The sequence below is a fragment of the Macrobrachium nipponense genome, chromosome 28 (genome assembly GCF_015104395.2).
Source record: "Macrobrachium nipponense isolate FS-2020 chromosome 28, ASM1510439v2, whole genome shotgun sequence".
In the NCBI taxonomy this organism is placed as follows: Eukaryota; Metazoa; Arthropoda; class Malacostraca; order Decapoda; family Palaemonidae; genus Macrobrachium; species Macrobrachium nipponense.
Genome location: NC_087217.1, coordinates 53,978,329 through 53,988,591, shown reverse-complemented (window position 1 = coordinate 53,988,591; position 10,263 = coordinate 53,978,329). Strand labels below are relative to the sequence as shown.

The window sequence follows — 10,263 nt, the reverse complement described above, 5'->3', positions numbered from 1 at the left end:
TATATATATATATATATATATATATATATATATATATATATATATATATATTTGTGTGTGTGTGTTTGTGTATTATCCCACTACACAGACAGTTTATCACGTACGTGGGCAATAAGTCATCCATTGATTTCGGGTGTTCCCTTGGGCGAGTATTAAAATACGAGTCGATCCCGATAACGATCGCAGCGCCAGGTCGGCTGTTATCTGAACTATCGCCATCATTCAAGAACGGGATTATTAACCGTTATTTTTTTATCAGCGACGTTATCTCTTTCAAGAGCGGTCGCTTTTTTATCGGGGTGGTTGCAGCAGCCTCTGGTTCATCCTTTTTATATATATAGATAGTTTTTCTTTTATTTTAGCTTTCTCATGAGTGGCTGTTCATTTTAGTTTGATTAATGAAATTATAATTAGAGGTTGCTGAGACTCCTCAGGCCTCGTTGCAGAGCGTAGATTGTTTCAGCTGAACTTTTGTTGGTATATAGCCTATTACTGTATATGTATGTGTGTATACATACGTATAAATTATACATATACATAAATATATGTCTGTATATACATTTTTATATATTGTATATAATATATATAATATATATATATATAATATATTATATATATTTGTTTGCACGCCAATGTCTGCTTTTTAGGGGTCGGGGCGCGGGTTCGTTTAGATACCCCTAAGTCAGACAGTGGTGGATTTAATTAAGGCAGAAAAAATACGTGTTTTAAAGATGAAAAAAAAAGCCTTAGGGAAAGATTATTTTCTTGAAGTTGATTGTCTCTAAAATTAGAATTTTTCTCTCTGGCAATTTACGAAAACAATACAGGGTGTCCATAAAATCCCAGTACCACTCTGACCAGTAATTGCTCGTAATGGTACTGGGACTTTATGGACACCCTGTATACTTCGACAAGCCATGAACCTGCAACACAGCGAGAAAAAATCTCCCCATAACGATGCCGGAAGTGAGAGTTTCGACTTCAAAAGGGACTGTATATCCTCCTACAATAAAGAGGCAACTTTCAACAACAGCCCTACAACAACAACAACAACAACAAAGACAGCATTGATGGAGAAAGGAAATGGCGACAGCTATTTGTCCCAACAACACCAGACGCATTGTGTGGCCCAGAGAATTGGGCTCTTATCTGGGACGGAAGGGGACTTGTCTCCACTTATTTGAATGGAACGAAGAAGAAGAAAAAGAGGAAGATGGAGGAGGAGGAGGAGATTTAGCTAGGAAGACGAAGAAGAAGAAAAAGAGGAAGATGGAGGAGGAGGAGGAGGAGGAGGAGCTAGAAGACGAGAAGGAGGAGCAGGAGGAGGAAGAGTAAGATGAGGAAGAAGAAGAAGAGGAGGAGGAGTAAGAGGAAGATGATAAGTAGGAGGAGGAGGATGAGGAACAAGAGGAGGAGGGGCAGGAGGAGAGGGAGGAAGAGGAGGAGCAGGAAGAGGTGAAGGAGGAGGAGGAGGAAGATGAGGCAGAGGAAGAAGAGGGGGAGCAGGAAGAGGAGAAGGAGGAGGAGGAAGAGGAGAAGTAGGAGGAGGAGGAGAAGGAGGAGGAGGAAGAGGACAAGGAGGAGGAGGATGAGGAAGATGAGGAGGAGAGATTGCAGGAAGTGGAAGGGAGGCCAGGAGAAAGAGATTAGGAGGAGACGAGGGGAGGCGGAGGAAAAGGAGGATGAGGAAGAAGAGAAGGAGGAGGAAAAGGAGAAGTAGGAGGAGGAGGATGAGGAAGAAGAGGAGGAGGATGAGGGAGAAGAGGATGAGGAGGAGGAGGTGGGACGGAAGAAGAGAAGAAGGAGAAAAGTGGACATGGGCGAACAAACTGCGACAATTCGGTCGGGAGACAAAGGAGGCGCCCACATTGTTTTCCGCCCGCCGGAAGATCACACCCCCTTCAAGACACTTACGGGCGTCGCTTCCTCCGTCCGTATGGACGCGCCTTCAGAATGGGCGATTTCGACTTTTTACATTTTTTTTCTATTTCCCGTAGAATTCAAAAGAATTTTTCGTCGGTGTCCTTCTTCGCTTTTCTCTTTTCCATTTCCTCCGTGAAGCTGAAGACTGCTGGCGTGAATCGATTGTCTTGCGTTCCGTTACGTTCCATTTTTCTATTTATTGATCTCTTTTTGTTTTTACACAAAGTTTGCCCACCCCCCGCAGTCCCCAACAGGAAGAAAACGGTGCTTCAGAACATCACTTACTTTGTGATAAGAACTATAATAATTGTTTCCATTTTTCTATTTATTGATTTTTGTGTGTGTGTGTTTTTTTTTCTCACAAAGTACAGTACCTCATTCCTTAGTTCACCCCTTTTCTTCTTTACCCAGGAGTAATGTGGGTACATTGCTTGCCTGGGAAGGATGCAAGCGATCACACTACGAAGTCTCTCTCTCTCTCTCTCTCTCTCTCTCTCTCTCTCTCTCTTTTCTCTCTCTCTCTCTCTCTCTCTCCGACATTTTTATATTTGTAACCTCTTTTTTTTCTCTACCTCTATACTATAGCTTTTATACTCTCTCTCTCTCTCTCTCTCTCTCTCTCTCTCTCTCTCTCTCTCTCTCTCTCTCTCTCTGCCTCTATAGTATTTTATACTTGCAATCTCTCTCTCTCTCTCTCTCTCTCTCTCTCTCTCTCTCTCTCTCTCTCTCTCTCTCTCTGGCGGTTTTACATTTGCGCTCTCTTTCTAGACATTTTTATATTTCAGCTCTCTCTCTCTCTCTCTCTCTCTCCTCGCCGTTTTTATAATATAATCTCTCTCTCTCTATCTCTCTCTCTCTCTCTCTCTCTCTCTCTCCTCGCCGTTTTTATATTTGCAATCTCTCTCTCTCTCTCTCTCTCTCTCTCTCTCTCTGGCGTTTTTACATTTGCGCTCTCTTTCTGTAGAACATTTTATATTTTCAGCTCTCTCTCTCTCTCTCTCTCTCTCTCTCTCTCTCTCTCTCTCTCTCTCTGAAGGCTACATGTTCTACTGTTTTTATATCTGACACAGGCGTTTTCAGCTTCATGATTTTACGACCTACGTTACACATTAGCGAGAAAGAGAGAGAATGAAATTACACGACCGTAAGTGCCATAAATATACTATAGCCAATCAGGAGTTCCCCATGGTAGCAATTTGAACCCACCTTATTATCGGGTAGGGGACGTATCGAGGTGCGGTAAACAACACTTTACCAGTAGTTAACTACAGACGAGGTTACGGAGAATGTCGGTCTCGACTCGGTGAAGGTGATCCTTAAACTTGGATTTACGAGGGTGATCTTGCCTATGCATCTCTCTCTCTCTCTCTCTCTCTCTCTCTCTCTGGCGCTTTTATATTTGCACTCTTTCTATAGAACATTTTATATTATCTCTCTCTCTCTCTCTCTCTCTCTCTCTCTCTCTCTCTCTCTCTCTCTCTTCTCTCTTCAACTTTCCTTTCGTAGAATGGAAAGAATGAATAGGAGATTGTGGTTGTATTTATACATATAAAAAAGAGAGTAATAGTAGTGCAGAAGATAAGAGGCAATTCGAAAAGCTATTAGATATGCTACTAGAATACAACATTCAACAAATAAATCACCTGCCAACAAGAGAGGAAAATACTTTAGACCTAGTATTTGTGAACGAGATGAATTATGTTAAAGAAATAATAGTTTATAATGCAAGTATTTCAGACCATAATGTCATAGAATTAACAGTTCATTCCAAAGCAAGTGAAAACAGAGATAAGCAAGAAATGAAAAAGTGGGAAGGATATGGAAAATACAACTTCTACAGTAAAAAATATAAAATGGTCAGAAACAAAGATTGGGATAACATTTTTGTAAGTGATGACCATAACGGGTAAATACGGAGATATTATATAAAATATTAGAGAAAATAGTGGATAAATATATACCGAAGAAGAAAAGTAAACATAAGTCATGCATACCAAGAGACAGAAGGATCTTGTTCCAGAAAATCAGAAAGTGGAAAAAAGGTCTTGCAAAAGAAAAAGAAAAAAATGCATGGAAAGTTATAGAACTAAAAAGTAAGATAAGAAAATGAAAATGCAGAACAAAAGATTATACAATCAAAAGAAAATGAAAAACGGGACTTGGAAGAAAAAACCCTAATAAATATCAAGCAAAACCCCAAACTATTATACTCATACGCGAAAAAGATGAATAAAAGAAGAATAGAAATAGGCACTCTGAGAATTGAAGGGAGATTAACGAATGAAAAAAAAGGAAATTTGCAACATACTGGCAGAACGATATAAGAGAGAATTCACCCCTAGAATAGATAATGAAGATAATGATATAGAAGTAAGGGACGAAAATAGTGAATATTTAGCTGACATAGAAATTAATGAAGCTGATATTGTGCAGGCAATTAATGAAATTAAAAATGGAGCTGCAGCAGGGCCTGATGGAGTCCCTGCTATTTTGTTAAAGAAAGTAGTTCATTCTATCGCAAAGCCACTTGCAATATTATTAAGACAAAGTGTAGATACAGGCAAGATTTATGATGAGCACAAATTAGCATATATCACCCCTACTTTCAAAAGTGGATCAAGACTAGAGGCAAGTAATTATAGGCCTGTGAGTCTAACATCACATATTATGAAAGTGTATGAAAGGGTAATGAAGAAAAATATTATGAAACATTTAATAAAAAATAATTTGTTTAATAGGAAACATGGTTTCGTACCCGGAAAAAAGTACACAAACAACTGTTAGTCCACCGTGAGAACATATTCAAAAATATGAAAAGCGGAAATGAAACAGATGTGGTTTATGTAGACTTTGCAAAGCTTTTGACAAAGTAGACCATAATATATTAGCGAAGAAAATTAGAAAACACAATATCGTAGATAAAGTAGGAAGATGGTTAAAAGAATTTTTACACAATAGAAAACAGATAGTTATTGCAAACGATGAGAAATCGGATGAAACCAAGGTAATATCCGGTGTGCCACAAGGTACGGTGTTAGCTGCAATACTGTTTGTTATTATGATTGAAGACATAGACAGTAATGTTAAGGATTCGGTAGTGAGTAGTTTCGCTGATGACACAAGAATAAGTAGAGAAATTACTTGTGATGAAGATAGGAACGCTCTACAAAGAGACCTTAACAAAGTATATGATTGGGCAGAGGTAATAGGAATGGTATTTAACTCTGATAAATTTGAATCAGTAAATTATGGAGACAGAGAAGGAAAGCTATATGCATATAGGGGACCTAATAATGAGACAATCACAAATAAGGAAGCAGTTAAAGACCTTGGTGTGATGATGAATAGGAACATGTTATGCAATGATCAAATAGCAATTCTTTTGGCAAAATGTAAAGCAAAAATGGGAATGTTGTTACGGCACATCAAACCAAGAAAAGCTGAACACATGACTATGCTTTATAAAACATATGTTCGTAGTCCACTTGAATATTGCAATATGATATGGTACCCACACTATCAAAAGGATATTGCACAAATAGAGAGTGTACAAAGGTCCTTTACAGCTAGAATAGAAGAAGTTAAGGACCTTGACTACTGGGAAAGACTACAATCCTTAAAATTATATAGTCTAGAAAGGAGAAGAGAACGCTACATGATAATTCAGGCATGGAAACAGATAGAAGGAATAACAGAAAATATCATGGAACTAAAAATATCAGAAAGAGCAAGCAGAGGTAGATAAATAGTGCCCAAAACTATACAGGAAAAATGAGGAAAGCACACAGGGAGGACATTAATCCACTACGCACCAGCATCGATAATGCAGCGTCTATTCAATGCATTGCCAGCTCATCTGAGGAATATATCAGGAGTGAGCGTAGATGTGTTTAAGAATAAGCTCGACAAATATCTAAACTGCATCCCAGACCATCCAAGATTGGAAGCTGCAAAATATACCGGAAGATGTACTAGCAACTCTCTGGTAGACATTAGAGGTGCCTCACACTGAGGGACCTGGGCAACCCGAACGAACTGTAAGGTCTGTAAGGTAAGGTCTGCATGAGGAAGTGAAGGATACCGGGCGTCGTTATTTATTATTTTTAATATATTTTTATTTCAGTTTCCGTTGTCATTTATCGTTCGTTTATTTGTATATTATTTCTCATATTTCATATTTTTGCACAGATATTTGTATTGTGCCTCATTTTTCATACTTTTGCATGGAAGTTTGTATTGTGTCTCATTCTTTTATGTTTGTGTACGTGAAATTGTATTGTTTCTTATTATATCTATATTTTTGTGCTTGAAATTTTTTTGTGATTTTGGCAAATGAACTATATCATTATCTCTACTAGCAAACTTACCCATCTACGATGGGTGATAAAATACGGATGCAGAAGTGAAAAATTTATATGTACTATTTGTTCAGCAATATTAAAATAAGGGCGATTACACGAATAGTCTCTCTCTCTCTCTCTCTCTCGTAATGTAATTCAAGGGACGATCACTGAACGCAGAGAAATTCTTATTCATTGTTGTTTCCCCTATTTTAATGATATTCTCTCTCTCTCTCTCTCCTAAAGTAAGTGAAGGGACGATCAATGAACATAAAGAAGTTCATATTCATTATTGTTTACCCTCTTAATGATTCTCTCTCTCTCTCTTCTCTTCTCTCTCTCTCTCTCTCTCAATGTAAGTCAAGTAATGAAGACGGTGATGGGATTATCGGATTACTTAGCTCTCAGATCACAAATTATCTCCTCTCTCTTTCTCTCTGTCATTTTTCGATAGCAAGATAAAATTATAAAATTGTAGTGCATTAATGTCTTTAAATGGCTCTCTCTCTCTCTCTCTCATCTCTCGCCTCTCTCTCTCTCTCTCTCTTCTCTCTCTCTCTCTCTTGTCGGTGACTTTCATTTAACGGAACAGGGATCTTGATTGGTTCGTTTCTTTGTCAATTACTTTGCACGGTGATATGAATAATAAAGTATCTTTCTTTTCTTTATGTTACTGCAAAGACGCAACTTGTATGTCAGTGCGTTATAGCTATTGATAAATGCTCTTATGATCCTGTGTCTTCCAATAAAGAGTAGAAAGTAGGAACTTGTCAGTTTCCTTTTTATTATGTCCATTGGCAGGATCGAAATTCCGAAGCAACATTACCGGGCAGTACTTCTTCAACGTTATTTTGTGCACTGGCAGTCCCGATGGATTTAAGTTATTCAAAAAATCTTGCGGATATTGATGATAATTTTCATCTATTGTGTCCGAGCTGAAATATTCGCGACTTTCTCCGGGGAAGTTGTACAGAAATTATGTATGAAAAATCGTAAAGTAACTAAGTCTACGGGAATAACCCGCCTCGTTTCACGGCCAAAAACAACTCCGTTTCAGGGAATCCCTTCTCACCCCCACCCCCTACAAAGGAGGGGGTTAGGTTGGATGAAACACCATTACAAACCATATTAGGGGTCCCCACCATAACCCTGCCAAGTTTCATGCCTATCTGACCAGCCGTTTGGCCGTGATTGAATGACAGACAGACAGACAGACATTACGCCCATTATAGTATGATTTCAGCTTTGAGGTCTGACCTTACGTTTTTATCATCATATTTTTGCCATATGAGTTCTGAAAAGAAAGTAAATAATATTTCAGATGTATGCTAGCATATAATCATGCACATGAATCGGCAACAACAAAATTTGAAAATAAAGTGGTTCGAATCCTGGCCTGGGTAGAAGCACCTGTCAGTTATAATTCCCCTTCATTCTCCTTGAGTGGAAGTTATTCCCAGGCTGTAGTGAATTTAAGTTAAACGAATTTTGCGGATTAATATTTGTGAATAAGAATATCGGGTAAGTGAAAAAAAAAATCACATACTTACACACGTAATGATTATAATCACGCTTGATATGTGATATTTACTTATCAAACCCCACAGGCAAGAAATCGAAGGCATTTGATACACGCGCGCGCGTGTGTGTGTGCAATATATAGATGAGAGGAGGCATTAACTTGTAGCTCTCGTGATAGCCTTGTGGGTAAGCGCGTCACTGCATGTCTTAAATTCTTGGTTCCGTGGTTCGAGCCCATGAGCCGACGAATTATATATATATATATATATATATATATATATATATATATATATATTAATGTGTGTGTGTATTTCAATCGAAAGAACTGGGTTCTATCCTGATGCCAGTCAGAAATATATATATATATATATATATATATATATATATATATATATATATATATATATATAGGGGAATTTTTTTAGTTGATAATAATTTCGTCCTCTCGTGGATTCGAACCAGCGGACCGAGGAGTAATCAGGATTTCAGTGACATTATCGACTCAGCCAACGAGTGCATGTATATATGAATCATGATGATGTGATAAAGATTCATACAGATATATGCGTATGTGCGGTCGCATGTGTGTGCGCGAACTCATCCCTATAAGAAGTTAAAAGTATCATTCCGCAAATTCAGCAGTGAAGTCGGTGATCTACTGAATATGTAAATACGATCGGCAATTGTTTTCGTGACTCGGCATCGCTTTAAGCAAATGATTTGTAGTACATGAAAGCTTTCCAGTAAGTCGATCGTATTTATGTTCGCTTTAATTCCCGGAACGACGCGTTGTACTTGTTGAGTCTTTTTTTTTTTAGATGCAAATTCAAATGAATGTTGTCACCTCTCTCTCTCTCTCTCTCTTCTCTCTCTCTCTCTCTCTCTCTCTCTCTCTCTCTCTTTGAGGTTTTTATATTTTCCGTCTCTTTATGTAGTCCATTTTATATTTTATCTGAAAAGAAGGCACAGAAACTAGTGGGATACATAAAGAGGCAGTTCAAATACAGAAACTAGGAAACTAAGTCGTCAAGAAAAGAAGATATAAAAATAGAAAAATGTTATGAATACTCTTACTGGAAAGTAACTGAGGACCACAGTATGAATAGAATAAATTAAATTGTTGCCGATAATCTTTTTTATGTAACCTACGTACATTATCTGTCTACATACGCAATCCTTTTCAAACGTCAACAGCTCTCTCTCTCTCTCTCTCTCTCTCTCTCTCTCTCTCTCATATCATATAATATATATATATATATATATATATATATATATATATATATATAATATATGTATATATATATGTATATATATATATATATATATATTATATATTATATATATATATATATATATATATATCTTACTATATATATATATATATATATCACACAAAAAAGTAAATTAAAACTGTGGAAGTCTAGTAGCTTGTAATAATCACAAGAAAGGTCCAAAATGATATTTAATTAGGCCTATATGAAAAACTGAGACCTGGAAGAATGGAGACATTAACAAAGGCCAAGGGGGTGGTTAAACCTCCTTGACAGACGCACGGATTAAAAGGGGCAAATGGGAAGGGTAGGCCTTTAAAAGCTCGAGAGAAGTACATTTGGCAACGACGCCTAAATCGCCACGAAGGAGCCGATAGGGTATAGAGAGCCTCAACATGTATAGCTTAGAAACACGGTGATTGCGAGGACAACTAATAGAAACATTTAAAATACTCAAAGGCATAGCAAAAGTAGACAGTAACCTATTTATGTTAAACGAAAACCAAACAAGAAATAATGGATGGAAACTAGAACTGAACAGATACAACACATCCCACTGTGGGAACTTCTTTACATACAAGATATGTGACACGTGCAATAAACTGCCACTAGAAATTGTAAACAAGAACAGTGTGGAAGAGTTTAAAAGAAAGCTAGACAAAATCATTAGGACACTTTGAATGCACAGTAAAACCTGCACCTACAGATAAGTGAGTACACGATGTCTCCTGGATGGACTAAGAAGTCTTTGAGACATCCTAATCTCTCTCTCTCTCTCTCTCTCTCTCTCTCTCTCTCTCTCTCTCTCTCTCTCTCTCTCTCTCTCTCTCTCTCTTTGCTGCCTTGGTCGTTTTTATATTTGCAGTCTCTTTTTATTTAACATTTTTAACTAAGAAACTCTCTCTCTCTCTCTCTCTCTCTCTCTCTCTGGCGCATTTTGAAAGTCTCTCGCTTCTTATTGTTCCTGACGCATTCACGAAGCTCTGAATTTATTATTCATCCATAGACTTTGAATGATGTATGACGTATGAAAACCATGACGCTAGTCAATCGACCTCTTCCATCGCATTTACCTTTATCTTGCTTATATTTCTCTCATGTTCGACGTCAATAACCTATAGATGTCATGACGCCAGATTTAATGGCCATGAATCGATCAATTAATATCTTTCCCGTTTAGATAATCATGAGTCCATAAACGTCTGTAT

General features: G+C 37.6%; 1 protein-coding gene and 1 pseudogene across 4 annotated transcripts in view; one reads left to right on the top strand and one right to left on the bottom strand.

Annotated features, from left to right (window-relative positions):
* Nucleotides 1-10,263, top strand: part of LOC135201746 (PHD finger protein 19-like) — a 593,548-nt gene that overhangs the window by 442,891 nt on the left and 140,394 nt on the right. The gene's annotated exons all lie outside the window — the stretch shown is intronic.
* LOC135201882 (uncharacterized protein DDB_G0271670-like) lies at nt 1,238-1,869 on the bottom strand (annotated as a pseudogene).